This window comes from Dipodomys spectabilis, unplaced genomic scaffold (assembly GCF_019054845.1).
Source record: "Dipodomys spectabilis isolate Male_0828 unplaced genomic scaffold, ASM1905484v1 ptg000140l, whole genome shotgun sequence".
NCBI classification, from domain to species: domain Eukaryota; kingdom Metazoa; phylum Chordata; class Mammalia; order Rodentia; family Heteromyidae; genus Dipodomys; species Dipodomys spectabilis.
The window spans coordinates 28,754,017-28,775,522 of record NW_024870817.1 but is presented as its reverse complement, the minus strand read 5'-3'; the positions used below and the strand labels follow the sequence as shown (position 1 = coordinate 28,775,522).

Below are 21,506 nucleotides of genomic sequence, written 5' to 3'. Positions count from 1 at the left end.
AATGAAAATAATTGTTTGTGCAGTTTTAAGTTCATCAAGTTTTCAATATTTGTTTTCCAAGTATGTACGCCACGTTGGATTCAGATCTGACAATGGTTTATTTCAATCTTCAATAGTCAAGTGCTAAGTTCAATTAAGCAGTTTTAAAACTCTCATATCCATTGAGTATTGTTACAGATTTTCCCCCTTGCAGTGTCTAGCCAGACCCACAGAGAAATAAGTCTGGCAAGTATTTGTTGGTCAATTCTTAACAAGTTACAGGTAAGCTCTGCTCATTTCTGTTGGTCTCCTTGTTGCTTTAATTGGAAATAAAAAGGGTTTTTGTGGCAAAGACTTGTTTAATCCGAGGATTGCTGAAAGGAATCCTTCACATCCATCCCAGGGGACCACTCAGAGGCAGGCAAGCACAGGAGGAAAGATTATTATAAGGTTTATTAGAAGGGCCATACTTCCCAGGCAAGGGAGTGTTAGGTTTTTAAAAAGAGGTTGCAGAGTAAGAACAGCAGCACGCACGTGGTATTCAGGTAAGGTTTATTCATTGTTCTGGCTGGCACCAGGCCATCTTGGTCCTCCATGTGGTGGAAAAGGCCTGGGAAAGAGCTGGGAGAGCTGGGAAAGAGAGAGAGCTGGGAAAGAGAGAGAAAAGCTAGAAAAGAGTGTCTGGGAAAGGTGGGAAAAAGAGAGCTAGGAAAGAGAAGAGAAGGAAAGAGCTGAGAAAGAGCTAGAAAAGAGCAGAGAGAGGGCGTCTAGGCCTTGGCTAGGCCTTATGTAGGGTATGGGCAGAGAAAGGTGTGGCCACATCAAATTCAGATGTGACCTCAGCGGATGCAGATGTGACCTCTTCCAGGTGTCCTAGTTGCCTAGGTAACGCAGGTACTGGGTGGAACTTTGCTGGGAGGAGGGTGGAGTCTGCTAGCCATCCAGGAGCGGACCTTACAGAGAGCACATGGCATCCATCTCTATCCATCCGGAGAGGGTCTGGGGGCAGGAAGTGCTCTGGTGAGTCTAGGCAGAGAGGTGGAGTGGCCAGCTGTATGGCTGGAACTCCAAGGAAGGGAGGAGCTAAGGTATGGGTGGAGCTAGGGACCAAAGGTGGGGATAATACTAACAACTGCAGTTCAAGACTCCATCTCCCAAATAACCAGCAAAAAGAGCCAGGCTGGAAGCATGGCTCAAGAGACTCTTACTTCTAATTAACCAGTCAAACGCTGGAAATGGCACTGTGACTCAAAGTGTAGAGCACTGAACTCAAGCAGAAGTGCTCAGGAACAGTACCCAGGCCTTAAATTCAAACCCTGTGAATGCCAACTGGAAGGAGCTATCCCAGCAATGAGCACCTAGACCCCTGGGACCCAGCCAGTCCAAAATACAAGGAACCATGGAGAGGAGTTAGAGGAGATGGTGTCACATCCTAAATGTGGCCACTCTACATTTACCCTTGCAAAATTAATCAGATCAGGAGATTAACATTAATATATAAGCTATCCAGAATTCTACCAAGCCTCTAACCACTCCAATCCAGCCCCAGCTTCATGGCAGTCTACCATGCTTTCCCTACCTGGTCACCAGATGTCAGAATGAGCTAGGGATATTTTCAGTTAACTCCAGGACTGCCTAGAACAGAGATAGGAACTAGCCAAGTCCTCCAATTCTGAATTTTCTGCCCTGAACCTTTCCTTCTGCTATTTGTATGTCCTTTTTTTTTTTTTTTTAATTGCTGAGCCCCTACCTTGTAAGATTTCTTTCAGATGGAATCTAAGAACGCATACAAGTGTTCACTACCAAGGAACAGTTGCTCCTTGCTGCCTTCTCCCATATTGGACAACAACTCCACCTTTTACACCTAATATTGACACTCCTTGCTAGCAGGAAGTAGCCAAAGAGAATCATCACCCATTTATAACAATCAAAAGCCTGGAATGTTAAGTCAGCCCAGAGAAAAGCCCCTCCCCTCTTCATCTACCTGAAACCAGTAATCACCTGACTGTCAATCATCTGACTGTGAGTCAGCAAAGAATCACGGGCTCTGAGGTCACTTCCTCATCCATTGAGGTCATTTCCTGAGCCACCCTAGTCGTACCTCCCTCAAACTGTGAGGGGTTCCCCAGGCATCATTTCCACATCCAGCTCAACACCAGTCCCTCCCTTTTTCTCTTCTTCCTTCTGTCTCCACATGCCTCTTATCTCTTGCAGGGTCCACAGTTGGATCTCCCCACAGTAAATTCTTTTTCTGCCTGAAAAAAAAGAAGTCTAGGCTCCATTCGTAGCACTGGAAAAAATAGGAAAATACAGTTTTCTTTTCTTTCTTTCTTTTTTTTTTCCTGTCATGGGGCCTGAACTCTGGGCCTGGGCACTGTCCCTCAGGATTTCAGCTCAAGGCTAGTGGTCTACCACTTGAGCCACAGTGCCACTTTTTCTGCTTATGTGGTACTGAGGAATCGAACGCAGGGCCTCATGCATGCAAGGCAAGCACTCTACCACTGAGCCACCTTCCCAGCCCCGATTTATCCTTTTTTCTTTGCTCTTAAAAACATACTGGCTCTTCGGCCTCCAGTGGCTAACGCATGTAATCCTAGCTACTCAGGAGGCTGAGATCTGAGGATCATGGTTCAAAGCCAGCCCAGGCAGGAAAGACTGTGAAACTTTTTTTTTTTTTGGGTCCGGTTGTGGGGCCTGAACTCTGGGCCTGGGCACTGTCTCTCAGCTCTTCAGCTCAAGGCTAGTGTTCTACCACTTGAGCCACAGCGCCGCTTATGTGGTGCTGAGGAATCGAACCCAGGGCCTCAGGCATGCAAGGCAAGCGCTCTACCACTGAGCCACCTTCCCAGCCCCATGGCTGTGAAACTCTTATCTCCAATAAACCACCAGAAAACCAAGGGCTCAAGTGGTAGAGCAGCCTTGAGCTGAAGAGCTGAGGGATAGCACCCAAACACAAAGTTCAAGCACTATAGCCTACAAAAATAAAATTGCTGTTTCATACCATAATCTCAACTACTTGGAAGGTGGAGATCAGGAGGACCGCAGTTCTAAGCCGGACAAGGCAAAAAGTTAGAGAATCCTATCTCGACAAACAAGCCAGAAGTGGTGGTTCATTTCTATAATTCCAGCTATGTGGGAGTTATAGATAGGACAGCCTGGACAAAAGTATAAAAAGGGCTGTAGTGTACCTAAAGTAGAAAAGTGGTTGCCTAGAAAGTTTAAGGGCCTGAGTTCAAATCACTGTACTGCCACTAAAACTAAATAAGAATATCTATGAATATCCGTACGACTTCCAACTATGTTACTTAGTATTTTTCGAAAGAATATCTATGAATATCTGTACAACTTCCAGCTATGTTACTTAGTATTTTTCGTGTGTGTGTGTGTGTGTGTGTTTTACCAGTCCTGGGGCTTGAACTCAGGGCCTACACACCGTCCCTGAGCTTCTTTTGCCCAAGGCTAACACTCTACCACTTGAGCTACAGCGCCACTTCTGGCCATTTCTGTGTATGTGGTACTGAGGAATTGAACCAAGGGCTTCATGCATGTAGGGAAGCACTCCACCACTAAGCCACATTCCCTTAGTATTTTCTTTTGCAGTCTGTTTTAATTATTTACCTGCTCATAATTTTCAATAGAATACTGTTCTGGCAAGTATTTACATATAATGTAACTTGCTGTTGAAAATTTTCTTAACCTATATTAAATAAGATTTGAATAACAAATTGACTATGTCTTTTTTAAATTAAAAAATTTTTTTTTTGCCAGTCCTAGGGTTTGAACTTAGGGCCTGGGCACTGGCCCTGAGCTTCTTTGTCTCAAGGCTACCACCTGAGCCACAGCACCACTTCTGTTTTTTTCTGTGTATGTGGTACTGAGGAATTGAACCCAGGGTTTCATGCATGCTAGGCATGCATGAAAATAACTTCTACTAAAGATTCGAAATCAGCATAGTCCTTCAATGATAACGTAAATTCACCCAGTAGACAGTCTCTGGCGTAGCTTCCAGATCATGCAATGATTTGTTTATTTGGTGATCTGTGACCCAGTTCTGTGGAAAATTGTATGTTATTTTCTTATATGTTCTTGTGTTCCAATCTAGATTTTCTAGCATTGTCTTTTGTTTCTTCTAGATACAATGATGTACAGCTTTGCACACTATGTTTTAAAGCCATCTATTTTTTTTCCTTTGTCAGTTGTGGGGCTTGAACTCTGGTCTGGGCACTGTCATTCAGCTCTTCAGTTCAAGGCTAGTACTCTACCACTTGAGCCACAGCACCAATTCCAGTTTTCTGGTGGTTTATCAGAGATAAGAGTTTTACAGACTTTCCTGCCTGGACTTGCTTTGAACTGTGATCCTCAGATCTCAGCCTCCATAATAGGCAGGATTACAGATGTGAGCCACCAGCTCCCAGCTCAAAGCCATCTATTTTTCAGTTGAGATCTTCTTCTTGACACTCAGAAATCTAATAAACTATCAGGACAGCACTGTCTGTGGTATTTATGTGCTGACTCCCAGTGCTACTGCCTCATTTAGTATTAATTCTCCGATCTTTAGGATCAATCACCAAATTAATCTCCACAGGGTAGTGTAATAGTGCCACAGTCATGGTGTTAGAAAGGATGTGTGCTCACTCTCAGTCTTTGTACTTCTCCTTCAAGTATGTGTTTACAGGCATCTGAACACCCAGTGCTGGCAGATACACATCTAAGCCCACCTTTTTCATTTGGAAAATATTCTAGGATTTCAAAATGCCATTTTTAAAAAATGTAGCATGTTGCTGATAATAGCAAACGTCTCTAAAGTAAAAAATAAAATAAAATAAAAAATAAATAATGCCTCCTGCCCTCCACCTCCTGCAGTTACCTCTAGGATGAAATCATTTTCATCTGTTTCTTCTGAGGGAAGGAAAAGTAAAATAAGCTGATGTTTCAACTGACTTATTTTTGACACAGAGATACTTCATTCTCTGCAAATTTCCTTAAATTTTCATTCTCATCTCTTCATGCCTCAAGTTCCTCTTCTGTCCCTTGGAGCTATTAGTACCCACATGCTTGTTTCTTGTATGCACTGGATGAGTTCATCACTAAACATTTCTTTTGTCTTGTTCTTTTTTTCTAATTTACTTTATTGTTGTTTTAGAGGTGATGTACAGCAGGGTGACCTTTACATATGTCAGGTATTAAGTATATTTCCTTTCGCATAGTGGCGGTGTTCCCTCGTTCTCTTCCATTCCCTCTCTCCCATCTCCACCCACAAGTTACATAGTTCACTTTCATCCATGTCCAGCGCACTCCACTGCTGCACCTTTTCACGCTTTTTCCCCGGATTCTGTGCCCTCCCCTCACCCTCCCACAGATATGCATGTGTACTGGCAGTTTTAGATGTGGATTGTATAACAAAAATTAGTGAACCCTGCTCTCTGGAATCTTACAGCTAGGAGGGATGAGAGGCAAAAATAAACAATTACATACATGGTGTAGTGTCTGGTAAGTGAATAGATACATAGGAAAGTAATAAGTTCTATATTCAAAACATAAAGCAGTGCAAGGAGAACATAATGTTTTGTTTAAAAATAGCAAAATACTGGAGATGTGTGCCAGTGGTTCACACCTGTAATCCTAGCTACATAGGAGGCTGAGATCTGAGGATCACAGTTTGAAGCCAGCTCCCCCAGGAAAGCCTGTGAGACTCTTATCTCCAATTAACCACCAGAAAACTGGAAGTGGCGCTGTGGCTCAAAGTTTAGCCTTGAGCAGTAAAGCTCAGGGACAGTGCCAAGGCCCTGAGTTCAAGCCCCATAACTGATTAAAATTTTTTTTATTAAAAAATAAATAAAGGGGCTGGGAAGGTGGCTCAGTGGTAGAGTGCTTGCCTTGCATGCATGAGGCCCTGGGTTCGATTCCTCAGTACCACATAAGCAAAAAGAAAAAAAGCCGGAAGTGGCGCTGTGGCTCAAGTGGTAGAGTGCTAGCCTTGAGCTGAAGAGCTGAGGGACAGCGCCCAGGCCCAGAGTTCAGGCCCCACAACAGACACCCCTCCCCCCCCAAAAAAGAAAAAAAAAGGCACATGGTAAGTCTTTTACGCCCATTTTCTGCAATAGGGAGCAGGAAAATATTCACCCTCTTTTCTATTTCTCTCTACTGTAACTCTATAATACTAAAATAAATCCTTGTGTTTTTGTTGTTGTTTTTTAAAGCAAATGTAGCTGAGTGCTAGTGACTCATTGGTAAACCTAGCTGCTCAGGAGACTGAAATGCAGAAGACTGAGATCTCAAGCCAAACTGTCCAGAAAGTCTCAAGGCTCCATCTCCAAAATAACCATAAAAATCATGGCTGCAGGCATGATTCAAGTGGTAAAGCACCACTAATCAAGCAAACCAAGCAAACTCAAGGTCCTGAGTTCAAACCCCATGTATATATACACACACATAAATAAATAAATAAATATAAAATAAATAAATACACATATAGATATTTCAATGTACTTTTTTCTGTGATCCTGAATAAGGTTGAATAAATTATAGTCATAGATATCCCCCCCCCAAAAAAAATGGTTTTGAGAAAACAGAGGGGAAACTTATTTCTTTTTTTGGGGTGGGGGAGGGTCCAGTCGTGGGGCCTGAACTCTGGGCCTTGGCGCTGTCCCTCAGCTCTTCAGCTCAAGGCTAGCACTCTACCACTTGAGCCACACCACCACTTCCGGCTTTTTTCTTTTTGCTTATGTGGTGCTGAGGAATCGAACCCAGGGCCTCATGCAAGTACTCTACCACTGAGCCACCTTCCCAGCCCCAACTTATTTCTTAAGTTAACAGTCTATAACAGGTATTTGAGGCAGTAAGACAACAGTTCTTAATACAATTCTAGGACTCTAGTCATTGGTTCAGTTCTTTAGCAGAGGAGGGAAGGGATTTTGGTATCAGGAAGATTTTTGCCAATGATAGGTTGTGTCTCTTCAATTGGTTGTAATGTTCCTTATTTCTAGAATATTCTTCTTAAATATTATCTTAATGCTTGCTTAAATATCTTTAAGAATCATGTGTCCTGTATTTATACTGAAGGCCACCAATCATGTATATACAGATTTTCCATTTCTGACCTTTCATAATTACTTTTTCCAGTTTATTTTGTTTATGTATATGAGTGTGTGCACACGTGCCAATACCAGGACTTGAACTCAGGGCCTTATGTTCTTGTTCTGCTTTTTCACTCACAGCTAGTACTCTACCACTTGAGCCCTTTCTTCAACCCAGCATTTTGTTAGTTAATTGAAGATAGATTTTTTTTTAGGTACTTTTCTACCCAGTTTAGCTTTGAACCATGACCTTCGGATCTCAGCCTCCTGAATAGCTAGGATTAGAGGCCTGAGCTGCCATCACCCAACCGTATATTTTCCTTTTTTTTTTAGTGTATTTCACTGTTTTTTCAGCAATATGTATTTCCCTCTGTGCTACTTCCCACAACCTCTTCACATCTGCAGTATCAAGTTATCATTCCCCTCCCCGCCTCCAGGACCTGATATGTCATGTTTCATTCACATGGGAAAAAAAAAAATCTACCTTGAAGCTGGAAGTATGGCTCAAGTGTTAGAATGTCTGCCTTGCAAGTCCAAGGCCCTGATTTCAATCCTTAGTACAGAGAGGAGAGAGAGAGAAGGATGGAGGCTGGCAATGTGGCTTAGTGGTAGAGTGCTTGCATAGCATGCATGAAGCCCTGGGTTCAATTCCTCAGTACCACATCAACAGATAAAGCTGGAAGTGGTGTTGTGGCTCAAGTTGTAGAGTGCTAGCCTTGAAAAAAGAAGCTCAGGGACAGTGCCCAGACCCTTATTTCAAGCCTTAGGGCTAAGCGAGACAGAGAGGGAGAGGGAGAGGGAGAGGGCGAAGAGGGGATAGAGAGAGAATCCATCTTCATGTTTTACTTTAAAAAATTGAAACAAGGTCTCATCACGTAGCCAGGCTAACCTCAGACTCAAAATTCTTCTGCTTCAGCCTTGAACACACTCAGTTTGTGTTTCTAATCTTTCCTGAACTCTTCTATTTCTGCTTTGGGTTCTTGTTTTGTAGAAAGGTTGAGTTTTATGGACATCAATTTTAAAAGCTTTGTGCATTGGTAACATCATATTATATTCAATGAAGTTTATCCAAGGTGCAATTACTGCTAATGACAAAATTAATTCATGATAATTTGTTTGGGTTCTATTTTTGTATGTGGCATAGTGACAATGCTTCATCTGACATTTGCTGTGAAGAATTTTGGTCCTCCCCACTTCTCCCCACCAAGATACAGTTTCCTTTGTTTCTTAAGCTTTTTTTTTGGGGGGGGGTGGTCCAGTTGTGGGGCCTGAACTCTGGGCCTGGGTGCTGACCCTCAGCTCTTCAGCTCAAGGCTAGTGCTCTACCACTTGAGCCACAGCGCCACTTCTGGCTTTTTTCTTTTTTGCTTATGTGGTGCTGAGGAATTGAACCCAGAGCCTCATGCATGCAAGGCAAGCGCTCTACCACTGAGCCACCTTCCCAGCCCCTTCCTAAGCTTTTATTTTTAAGGTTAACCTGAAATAAAGTGCATTCATATCTGGTTGCTGAGAGAAGCCAGGCTGTACTCCCAGGCATCAGAGACCCTCCTCACAAAATAATGTGTTGTGTGCGCGATCATTTCCTTTAGATTTTGCATCTCTGCAAACTACTTGAGATCAGCACCAAAGGGATGTCACAACCCAGTCTTCCTCCTCTCTTTCCTCTACTGCAGACTACTTCCTGAAAAATATGATTAATCTGTGATATTTCTTGCTCAAATCTACTTTCTCAGCTTTTTGTCAGTACCAAATTGTGGCCAGAAAGGTTTTTACTAATAGAACTTCATTCCGTTTTTACAAAAAAAAAAAAAGACTTACTGGGTTTTCACCTCTGTGCTGTACTTTGCAGTCACTCAACTGGCTTTTGTGGGGGGACGGGGGAGGGGGGCGGGGGGATGTGTGTGTGTGCATGCGTGCCAGTCCTGAGGATTGAACTCAGAGCCTGGGTACTGTCCCTGAGATTTTTGCTCAAGGCTAGCACTCTTCCACTTGAGCCAGCTCCATTTCTGGCTTTTTTCCCCCTGGTTAATTAGAGATAAGTCTCATGGATTTTCAAGCCTGGGCTGGCTTTCAACCATGATCTTTAGATTTCAGCCTCCTGAGCAGCTAGGATTACAGGTGTGATCTACTATGCACGGTTTCAGCTGTCTTTTAGCAGCCTATAGCCCTGGACTCTAAGCCTCCCTATTTGACCTTCACTTCCCCTCACAGTCCTTCTTTCTATTCAGGTTCATCCAATACAGAGCTGCTATAACTGCTTCTTCTCCCTTTCTTTTAATCTCCCCCCCTCTCTCTTTCTCTCTGTCCACATTAGGGGTTGAACTAACACTCAGTTCATTTTTTTTTCTTTGTTTTTTGATATGTGTGTGTGTGTGTGTGTGTGTGTGTATAATTTGCCAGTCCTGGGGCTTGAACTCAGAGCCTAGGCACTGTCCCTGAGTTTCTTTTACTCAAGGCTATCCCTCTATCACTTGAGCTGCAGCACATTTGCGGCTTTTATCTGATTATGTGGTACTGAGGAATCAAACTCAGGGCTTTATGCATACTAGGCAAGCACTCTATCATTAAGCCACATTTCCAGCCCCAGTTCATTCTTTTTTTTCTTTTTTTTTTTTTGGGTCCGGTCGTGGGGCCTGAACTCTGGGCCTGGGCGCTGTCCCTCAGCTCTTCAGCTCAAGGCTAGCGCTCTACCACTTGAGCCACAGCGCCACTTCCGGCTTTTTTTCTTTTTGCTTATGTGGTGTTGAGGAATCGAACCCAGGGCCTCATGTATGCAAGGCAAGCACTCTACCACTGAGCCACCTTCCCAGCCCAGAAAAGCGGTGAAACTCTTTTTTTTTTTTTGGGGGGGGGAGGTCCGGTCATGGGGCCTGAACTCTGGGCCTGGGCACTATCCTTCAGCTCTTCAGCTCAAGGCTAGCGCTCTACCACTTGAACCACAGCGCCACTTCCGGCTTTTTTTCTTTTTGCTTATGTGGTGCTGAGGAATCGAACCCAGGGCCTCAGGCATGCAAGGCAAGTGCTCTACCACTGAGCCACCTTCCCAGCCCCCAGTTCATTCTTAATTTTAGGTAGTTTCTAAAAGGAGAGACAAAACAAGACCTCTTATTTGGATGCTATGTTTAGTCATGCAATACCTCAATACCTTTTTAGAAGATAATTTCATTAATTTTGCCTGGCATTCTTTTTTTAAAATTTTTTGTTGTCATGGGGCTTGAACTCTGGGCCTGGGTGCTGTGCTCTACCACTTAAGCCACAGTGGTTTTCTGGTAGATTGTTGGAGATAAGAGCCTCACCAACTTTCTAGCCCGGGCTGGCTTGGAACCATGATCCTCAGATCTCACCCTCTTGAGTAGCTAGGATTACAGGTGTGGGCCACCAGCACCTGGCTTTGCCTGGCATTTAATAGGCTCTTTTCATCTAAGTCCCTCGTTAGTTCTAGGAATTTTTGTTTCTTCAATAATTTCATCCTTTTCACATTATTCCTCTCTCTCCCTCTTCCTCTCCCCACCCTCCACACATACAGAGAAAGGACCTTGTGCATACCAGGCAAACAATTTACCATTGATCTATATCCTCAGCCTTTCTAACATTACTGTTTTTCTTTCGTTTGTTTTCTTGTCTCCTCCCCTTTCCCGCCCTCCCCTCTATTTCTCCTCTTCCTTTCAATACCATTTTGGAAGAATGTATCACCTCAACTTCCCAATTCATTGCTTCATAGTTATCCCAGCAATTATACTTTGCAATTCCATGAAATCTGAAGATGTTTTACAGGATGGGGAGATACCATACTAAAAGATTTCATCTGGCTGGGTGCTGGTGGCTCACGTCTGTAATCCTAGCTACTCAGGAGGCTGAGATCTGAGGATTGAGGTTCAAAGCCAGCCTGGGAAGGAAAGTCTGTGAGACTCATCTCCAATAAACCACCAGAAAACAGGATGTGGCACTGTGGTGCAAGAGGTAGAACACTAGAAAAAAACTCAGGGACAGCACTCAAGGACCTGAGTTCAAGCCTCATGACTGACAGAAAAAAAAAAAATTATCTGTACACTGACTTTTTGTAGAGTAGGCTGGGTATGTTCTTTTTTTTTTTTTTTTTTTTTTGGGTCCAGTTGTGGGGCCTGAACTCTGGGCCTGAGCACTGTCCCTCAGCTCTTCAGCTCAAGGCTAGCGCTCTACCACTTGAGTCACAGCACCACTTCCGGCTTATTTTTTTCTGCTTATGTGGTGCTGAGGAATCGAACCCAGGGCCTCAGGCATGCAAGGCAAACACTTTACCAATGAGCCACCTTCCCAGCCTGTTCTTTGAATTCTTCAAACTCTGTTACCCCGAAATGTTGCCATGGATTTCTGTCCCTATTTGTAGGTATATTCCTTTTCTTGCTCCAGAAGAGAGCTGGATACCTGGCAGTGCAGGAGTTAGGACTCAGATTCCTGAGGTTTTCTCCTGTGCTTAGGTAGGAATAGGAATAACTTCTTTTGGTGGCACAGTTTTCTTTGTCCTCCAGGACATTCATCTTTTTTCTCTAACCTTAGCTTACTCAGGAGCTGTGATACGCTGTTAAGTGTTTAACAACCAGCTTGAGTGGGGGGCGCTGGGGAGGCAGCAAGTCCTAATTTGTAGCATTTCCTAATTTCCATGCCATGTAAATTCTGCTCTGGCCACTGTCAAGCTGGCAAAGTGACAGAACTGAGTGGGATGTGATGGGAAGAGAGGGACTCAGTAGGCTCCCAGGAGCCTGGCTTCCTTCCTAGAAGCACTGCATCCTCTGGTGCGGTGGTGTTGAGCACTTTGGCAATCTCTCCTTGACCTTCATCTTCAGCTATATATATAATGCAGTGAGTTCTTCCAGAAGCAACTCTAAGAGCTATAGGTTCTCAAGTGGGTAGCTCTGTTATTTGCTTTAGTTAGCTGAGTGCTCAATACCCATAGTGTTTTTAGTTTCTTTTGTTCTGCTAAATTTTTCTGTCAAGTGATTCTCCTGTTTTGAATCCACTTTTTATTCTTTGTGATTTCCATGGAATTTGGAGAAAGGCAGGGAAAGAGGAAGTCCTATTTCATGCCTTAACTTGTTTTCATCAGATGTTACTTCCTCTTAGGTTTCAACTTCCCTCTCATGACCAGTGGTTTTCCTGTGACCTTTTTATTTTTATTTTTTTGCTTGTTTGTGTGGGTGTTGGGGTTTGAACTCAGGGCCTGGGCATTGTCTTTGAGCTTTTTTGCTCAAGACTGGTGCTCTACCACTTGAGCCACAGCTCCACTTCCAGCTTCTTGCTGGTTAATTGGAGTCCCATGGACTTTCCTGTCCTGGCTGGCTTCAAACCTGAATTCTCAGATGTCAGCCTCCTGAGTAGCTAGGATTACACGTGTTACCTGTGCCTAGCTTCATTTTTAAAAGCCTTACCCAAACAGCAGCTTCATCAGCAAAATGACAAGATGTTACTAAATACTATTTGCTTGTCTCAGTAACACTCAACACACAATATCATAGGGGCCTTTTCCTGAGGGCTCAGATGTCATCAAAGTCTCATCAAACTATTGAACTTCTTCAGGTGAAGAATATATATTATAAGCCAGGCATGCTGGTGGCTCACATCTTAATCCTAGCTACTTAGGAGGCTGAGATCTGAGGATTGTGGTTCAAAGCCAGCCTGGGCAGGAAAGTCTGTGAGACTCTTATCTCCAATTAACCACAAGAAAACCAGAAGTGGTACTGTGGCTCAAGTGGTAGAGGGCTAATCTTGAGCTGAAGAGCTAAGGGACAGTGCCCAGGCCCAAAGTTCAAGCCCCATGACCAACCAAAAAAAAAAAAAATTACAGTTTTCCATGATTTCATTTTTTAAATCTTGAAATGTTTCTCTATTTGTAATATTTTATAGAATCAGGTATTAATATGTGGATCTGATCGTTTTCCCCTGGCTTTATTACTCAACTGTTTTAAAATATTTCATCCTTTTATTTATATAAAACATCATCTTTAGCTGGGTGTCGGTGGCTCATGCCTGTAATCCTAACTATTCAAGAGGCTGAGATCTGAAGATCACAGTTCAAAGCCAGCCCAAGCAGAAACGTCCATGAGACTCTTATCTCCAATTAACCACCAGAAAACCGGAAGTGGTGCTGTGGCTCAAGAGGTAGAGCTGTTGCCTTGAGCTAAAGAGCTCAGTGACAGCATCCAGGCCCAGAGTTCAAGACCCACAACTGAAAAAAAAATCTTTATTAAATATTAGGTGCCTAAGACAGCATTATGCAGGCAAAGGCAGAAACTGTGTAATCTGCTCAGAGGGGGAACAGTAAGGAAAGTAGGTAATTTTGATTTTCTCAATAGATGGGAGGTGGTAGGGTCTCTGCTAAAAACTCATAACTGTGTTCACATGAATTTGTAGGCTAATTCAAGCTTTAAAAACCCCAAAACCATGGGCTGGGAAGGTGGCTCAGTGGTAGAGCGCTTGCCTTGCATGCCTGAGGCCCTGGGTTCGATTCCTCAGCACCACATAAGCAAAAAAGAAAAAAGCCAGAAGTGGCGCTGTGGCTCAAGTGGTAGAGCGCTAGCCTTGAGCTGAAGAGTTGAGGGACAGCGCCCAGGCCCAGAGTTCAGGCCCCATGACTGGACCAAAAAAAAAAAAAAAAACCACAACCAAAACCAATAATAAACAATCCAAAAACTTTAAGTGAGGACTGTTTTGAAGTGGCCTAAGTTACTTGTATGTACATCAAATAAATAGCAGAAATGAACACAAGGCCCCTGTAATGAGCAATACATTGAACCTATTACTTCAAGAAATTACACTAAGTCATAGGAATGTTAAAAATCTCAAAGAAGGAAATCAAGGACCATGAATAAAAAGAAGCATCAGCCTTAGAGACATGCAAAAGACTGACAGTAGCCAGGTGCTAGTGGATCACACCTAAAATCCTAGCTACTTACTGAGGATCACAAGTTCAGAGCCAGTCCAGGCAGGAAAGTCCATGAGACTCATCTCCCAATTAATCAGCAAAATACTGGAAGTAGACATGTGGCTCAAGTGGTAGAATGTCAGCCTTGAGCAGAAAAAGCTAAATGAGAGTTTGAAGCACTAAGTTCAAGCCATACACTGACATAGGTGTGTGCACACACATAGATGCACATGCTTGCACACACACACACAGAGTATGTAATTTGTTGTAGCTACGAAATGAATTAGTCAGACAGAAAGTAACTTTTGAATTATAGCTCACCTTACCACTAATTAATCATGTAACTTCTGGTAGGAAGAAAAAAATTCAAATAGGGCTGGGAAAGTGGTTCAGTGGTAGAGTGCTTGCCTTGCATGCATGAGGCTCTGGGTTCAATTCCTCAGCACCACATAAGCAGAAAAAGCCAGAAGTGGCCCTGTGGCTCAAGTGGTAGAGCGCTAGCCTTGAGCTGAAGATCTGAGGGACAGTGCCCAGGCCCAGAGTTCAGGCCTATGACTGACAAAAAATAAAAAATAAATAAAAATACAAAAAAAAAGAAAAAAAATTCAAATAACTACCTTCTTTTTGCTAGATTTGCAAATGCAACCAAATGGTAGCTTGAACAGAAAAAGTAACAAAGTAAAATAAAATTTCAAAATGATGGCAATTCCCAATAGGAAGCCAGAGAATTTATGCTGACCCAGCAAAAGACCTGTTGGAAGATAAATAGCTCCATCTATGGGCAGTGGCCAAGGATTGAGATGATCGTCTTTATCCATCATTCTCTAATTTGGGATCGTGACCTTTCATTCTTTTGGTAGATTATAAGGACTAAAGTAGATAATGGGGTACCTTTCTTTTTTTTTGTCGGTCGTGGGGCTTGAACTCTGGGCCTGGGTGCTGTCCCTCAGCTCTTCAGCTCAAGGCGAGCGCTCTACTACTTGAGCTACAGCGCCACTTCCGGTTTTCTGGTGGTTTATTGGAGATAGGAGTCTCACGGTCTCTCCTGCTCGGGCTGGCTTTGAACCTCGATGCTCAGGTCCCAGCCTCCTGAGTAGCTAGGATTACAGGCGTGAGCCACCAGCGCCCGGCTGGGGTACCTTTCATAAACACTGGGTGGATCTTAAATGTGTTCCTTCCTCTCTCCAATCTGTGAGGCACATCTGACAGAGGGGAAGTGAATGCTCTCCAAGGCCAGTGTCAAATCCCAGGGGACAATGGGACACACCAAGGCGCCCTCCCCCCCCAACCCAAGTCTGACAGGTACAAGTTATCAGAAACCCAGGGACTTTGTACAATAATTGTCTATATCTGAGTCTTCACCTGTCGATAGTGTTTTCCCTAAAGCATGGGCTCCTAACTTTTGTAGGAGGAATTCAGCCATTCTGATTCAAATCATGGTCCCACAACTCATGACTTATGTGCTTTCTCTGAAAAAGGAACAATAGAGCTGAGCTCAGGGGCTGTCAAGATTAAATGAGCTAGTGCACACTGGCACTCTGAAACTGCTCTCTTTCATTCATTCAACAAATATTTATTGAGCACCTATTATCTCCCAGGAATTTTTCAGGGCATTGCAAATACATGAACAAAGCCTCTACTCTCTCTTGGCATTTATGTATTAGCTATTTAGAGTCACTGTTGTCATAGGGAATTTTAGGTTCCCTAGAACTCTTAGGTCCTTGATAATTCAAAGTCGAGTGCCAGAACAAGCACCTGAATCACTTGGGAGCTTATTAGGAATGCACATCTCAGGTCTTTCTAATGAGCCAAGAAATCAATTTTATTAAGATCTTAAATGACATCTACAGGCATTACAGTTTGCACTGTCTTGCCTACATGATAAACCCTATATTTGGATTAACAAAACATCTTGAAAGCTCTCTGCATATCAAGAGAATGGCTTTAAAAACTGCTCTAAGGAAACAAGTTTCATTTTTAACAGAATTGAATAATGCCACATTGACCTGAAGGGCTGGAAAGCTGCTCATTTATAGGTATATTGCTTATCTTCCTACAAAATTAACAACATCCTACGGTTAATCTTGGTGGATGGCACCCTCTAGTGGAAACATTTTGACTTAAATACCATTTGTTACACAGCTCAAGCTAGAAGTCCTAAGAAAATTAAGCTCATCTAAAGACAAACCACTTACTTACAATAGAAAAATAATAGGTATGAAGAAAGGCTGGCTTCTGTTAAGATGCATTATACTCATAAACTGACATGTTGATACTTGTAAAATCCTAGCAACTACTGGAACAAAAGGCTTAGTAACTCTCAATCCTTTCTTGCAGAGAGAGCTTTTATGCAAGTGCTTAACTGTTTAGTCTTAAGTTTGAGAAAATAGGGGCTGGGAAGGTGGTTCAGTGGTAGAGTGCTTACCTTGAATGTATGAGGCCCTGGGTTTGATTCCTCAGCACCACATAAGCAGAAAAAGCTGGAAGTGACTCTGTGGCTCAAGTGGTAGAGCGCTAGCCTTGAGCTGAAGAGCTGAGGGTCAGTGCCCAGGCCCAGAGTTCAGGCCCCACAACCAACAAAAAAAAAAAAGTTTGAGAAGACAGAAAATTAGGTATATTTTTTTCTACTTGGGAGAATGTACCTTCCACGTGAAAAAGTAAAAATGCCTGAGGAAGATTTTTCAATAAAGATATAAAGGTGAATACAGAAGAACTTATTGGCTTTGTATATAGATAACCTGATTTTAGTAAAAAAAACCTTATGCTCTTTCCTATTTTCAAGTATTTCCAGTATTCCAAGACTGAGTAGCCTTAACTCATCATATACAGGTTAAATTGTTTTTCCTTTTCAGACCTAGTTTTATTATGCAGGACAAACTTTTTTTTTCTTGCTCTACCACTTTGAGCCACAGCATCATTTCCAGTTTTCTGGTGGTTAACTGGAGATGAGTCTCATGGACTTTCCTGCTCAGGCTGGCTTAGAACTTTGATCATCAGATGGACATCCTACTGAGTAGCTAGGATTACAGGCATGAGCCACTGGTGTCTGGTGGGACAAACTTTTTTTTTTTTTTTTGGCCTGAGACTGGGACATGAAACTAGTATGTGAAATTTGCTTTGACTCATTGGCTGGTGCTCTATGACCTGAGCCATACCTCCAACCCCAAAGGGTTTTTTTTTTTTTTTTTTTTAAATCAAACTTTATTTTAAAAAGGGTTGGTAGGCCGGGCACCAGTGGCTCACGACTGTAATCCTAGCTTCTCAAGAGGCTGAAATCTGAGGTTCGAGGTTCAAAGCCAGCCCAGGCAGGAAAGTTCATGAGACTATCTCCATCTCCAATTAACTACCAGAAAACCGGAAGTGGTGCTGTTTCAAGGGGTAGAGTGCTCGCCTTGAACTGAAGAGCTTAAAGACAGCGCCCAGGCTCAGAGTTCAAGCCCCACGACCACCACCACCAACAACAAAAAAACCCAAAAACAAAAGTTGGTATGCAAATACATGGTCATCAGTCTTGTGCTATGAAGTTACATGAAATGAATATATAACTATGCACTGTTTTTTCCTAAAATTTTCATAAATGGCTTCTAGAGACTGCCTAAGCATCGTATTTCCTGGCATCCATGCAGAGGTATTTTAAGGTACATAAACAGCTGCAGGCAGAATTGTTTTTAGTATACGCAAGCTTCAGCTTTATTAATTTTTTGTTGGTCATGGATCTTGAACTCAGGGCCTGGGCACTGTCCCTGACCTCTTTTGATTAAGGCGAGTGCTCTACTATTTTCACAGCTCCACTTTTGGTTTTATGGTGTTTAATTGGAGCTAAGAGTGATCCTCAGATCTCAGCCTCCAGAGTAGCTAGAAGTAGCCTCTAGCGCCTGGATAAGGTTTCAACTTTATTGGGCAATGGCAAACTGGTGTCCAAAGCAATTGCATTAAATCAGATTATAAATTTCTCTGCTGCCACAATTCACAAACATTCATGAAGACTTAATTTCCAATTTAGTGAATGTGAAGATAGCACCTTTCCACTTATTGGTTGTCATATATGTTAAATATTTAAGAGAAGACTTATTGCTTCAAAGAATATAATTATTTGCTATATGTCAATCAACAAATTTTCAGATCAACAGCTGAAAATTTCTCATCACCACTTACTTTTTTTTTCTGTTTAAATACCATTTGTGCTATAACTGTCCACATTGTACAGGTTTGTATTAAATACACCATCATGTTCCAATAACAAAATTTGCTGAACCTACATCTTAAGCACAAATGCCTACGTAAACAGTTTTGATCATTTCTAGGTCAACCTTCCCATTGCGGTAATTCGCTCCCACTGTGTTTGTAGTCCCTGAAGGAGTGGGTTACAAGACTCTTGACCTTTGTCTTTATAAGAGGAATTGCTCAGTGTCCTTTGTCTTTCTATTGGGATCTCTTACTGACTCACAATGCTTTACAACCTGAGGAAATAGAGCATGTTCTGTGAGAGGAGCTGCCAAATTCAAGTTTCCTGTTTTTAGATTTCCATACAAAAAGTTAAAAAAATCATCTTTCCCCTAGAATTGGAGTTTGAACTCAGGGTCTCAAGCTCGCTAGGCAGGAACTTTTACCTTTTGAGCCACTCCACCAGCCCTAAATGAAGATCAACTTAAAATTTTTTGGTGTTTTGTCTCATACTTAGAAATGTCTAGCCCACATGCTAAAACTTAAGTTTAACATTGTACTTTGAATTCTTTCTGGTGTATACAGTATGGATTCAATTTGCTTTGCAAATAGCTATTGTTTTTACAACACTTGTCAAGTAATCCATCTTTTTAATTAACTTTAGGCATGCTAACTTCATGAACATTAAGATGTTTCTGGATTTAGTTCTTTTAAAGCTGCCTACTCATACAGCAGTAGTAAACACTTTCTAGTTTGCTATAAACATATTGCTACTTTTTCCTAGTGTGGACACTAGAAGCTGGAGGCCATTTAGAGATATAATCCATCCAGGACACTGTGGCAGTTCAGTGTCAACCACGGTGACATTGAGAATATGAAAGCCCAAGGTCTCTAGACCCTCTTGGAGGGCGGTGGGTGAAGCATCATTTTGATAGATACTTAAAACCAATGACCTCCACAGATAAATCTGTCCTTTTTTTTTTTTTGGTGGGGGGGGATCCGGTCGTGGGGTCTGAACTCTGGGCCTGGGCGCTGTCCCTCAGCTCTTCAGCTCAAGGCTAACGCTCTACCACTTGAGCCACAGCGCCACTTCTGCCTTTTTTTTCTTTTTGCTTATGTGGTGCTGAGGAATCGAACCCAGGGCCTCAGGCATGCAAGGCAAGCGCTCTACTACTGAGCCACCTTCCCAGCCCCAAATCTCAGTCCTTCTACCTGAATTCCACCTTGCGGAATGCTTCAGGTTTTGTCCCAGCCATTTCTCACTTCTCCAGTCTTCAGTATTTCCCAGCTTCATGGTTTCAACTATTTATACCAGTTCTCCATCTGCAGCCAGATTATTCCCTAAAACACCAATGGCCAAATCCATTTCTCATGGCTGACTCATACCAAATACTAGAGCTTTACTATTCTAGTTAAGGCAATTTCACCTTTTTGTCTACTCATTAGATCATTCTTTTTTCTCTCTACCTCTGTCGGTTATGGGACTTGAACTCCGGGTCTGGGCATAGTCCCTGAGCTATTTTGCTCAATGCTAGCTAGTGCTCTACCACTTTGAGTCACAGTGCCACTTCGTGTTTGAGTGGTTAACTGGAGTCTCAGGAGGACTAGTCTGTCTGGTCTGGTTTCTAACTAGGATAATCAGATCTCAGCCTCCCAAGTAGCTAGAATTATAGGCATGAACCACTGGCACCAAGCTCACTAGACCATTCTATTTTTGTTGGTCATGGGGCTTGAACTCTGGGCCCAAGTCCTGTTCCCTCAGCATTTCAGCTCAAGGCTTGTGCTCTACCATGTGAGCCACAGCACCACTTCCAGCTTTTTCTGCTTATGTGGTGCTGAGGAATTGTACCCAGGGCCTCATGCATGCAAGGCAAGCGCTCTACCACTGAGCTACCTTCCCAGCCTCACTACACCACTGGTAATTCTTGACCCACAAACCACATCCACTACTTTTGCATCCTTAGGTTACTTCTTTAAACATCCAAAACACTTTTCACCTTCTCTACCCCACCCTTATTTAAGCTGCTTCAACTCTTCAGATGCTAGTATATAAGTAGAACCTCCACTAACACTTCAATTCCATCCAAGTATAAAGCTGACGAACACTATGTAGCTTTCAGTTACTTCTCAGATCTCACCTACCACTCTCCTGGTCCATTGTTCTAAGCATTCAAGCCACATCCCTCTGACATGTAATACCTAAGGGCACTTGCCAGACTATGCAGGTATCTCACATGAGAACAGGGAGCAATGCCTGTAATATAAGACCCATGTTAAATATGTACTATGAAAACATGTGATCTTTTAACATAAAATCTCCTAAAATTAAACACACTATTAAACTAAAAGGCACAACACATGACAGCACCCTTTGAAGCTACTGCTGAGTATATATGATTGCAATAATAAACACCTCTTTTGACTTGACAATTTCACTAAAGCACAGTAAATGTATAAAAGTTTTAAAGCACTTTAAATTATTCCTGAGTGAAAAAATGGTAACTTTTCTTGTTTGTCTGTGTCAGTCCGAGGGCTTGAACTCAAAGCCTGAGTGCTGTTCCTGAGTTTTATTTTTTGCTAGTCCACTGTCCCTGATCTTCTTTTGCTAGAGGTGAGCACCCTACCACTTAAATCACAGCGCCACTTCCGGCCTTTTCTGTTTATGTAGTAGTGAGGATTCAAATCTAGGGCTTCTTGCATGCTAGGCAAGCACTCTACCACTAAACCACATTCCCAGCCCTCCTTGAGGCTTTTTCTATTTTTGGGGGGGTCCAGTCATGAGGCCTGAACTCTGGGTCTGGGCGCTGTCCCTCAGCTCTTCAGCTCAAGGCTAGCACTCTACCATTTGAGCCACAAGGCCACTTCCGGCTTTATTTTTGCTTATGTGGTGCTGAGGAATCGAACCCAGGGCCTCATGCATGCAAAGTGCTCTACCACTGAGTCACGTTCCCAGCCCCTCCTTGAGGTTTTATAGTTGAGACTAGTGCTTCTGGCTCTTTTGCTGGTTAATTGGGGATAAGAATCTCACACTTTCCTGCCCAGGCTGGCTTCATAATCCTATCTCAGCCTCCTGATAGCTATAGGGATGAGCCACCAGCATGTGGCCTCTAAGTAACTTCAATGTTCAAGTCAGAACAGATTTTGTTTTGTTGATTGTGGGGCTTGAATTTAAGGTCTGGCTACCATTCCCTGAACTCTTTTGCTCAAGGATAGTGCTCTACTACTTTGAGCCACAGTGCCACTTCATTTTTGAGTGGTTAATTGGACATAAGAATTTCACATTGGGGCTGTGAAGGTAGTTTCAATGGTAGAGTGCTTGCCTTGCATGCATGAGGCCCTGGGTTCAATTCCTCAGCAACACATGAACAGAAAAAAAGCCGGAAGTGGTG

General features: G+C 42.8%; 1 long non-coding RNA gene across 1 annotated transcript; it reads right to left on the bottom strand.

Moving 5' to 3' along the window:
- Positions 1 to 240: 240 nt before the first annotated feature.
- On the bottom strand, positions 241 to 13,113 carry LOC122117373. Its single transcript, XR_006149131.1, has 4 exons — positions 13,101 to 13,113; positions 4,505 to 4,507; positions 4,320 to 4,329; positions 241 to 333 (listed from the first exon to the last, which is right to left on the bottom strand). It is a non-coding gene; the product is annotated as an uncharacterized LOC122117373 (long non-coding RNA).
- Between the last annotated feature and the right edge of the window lie 8,393 nt (positions 13,114 to 21,506).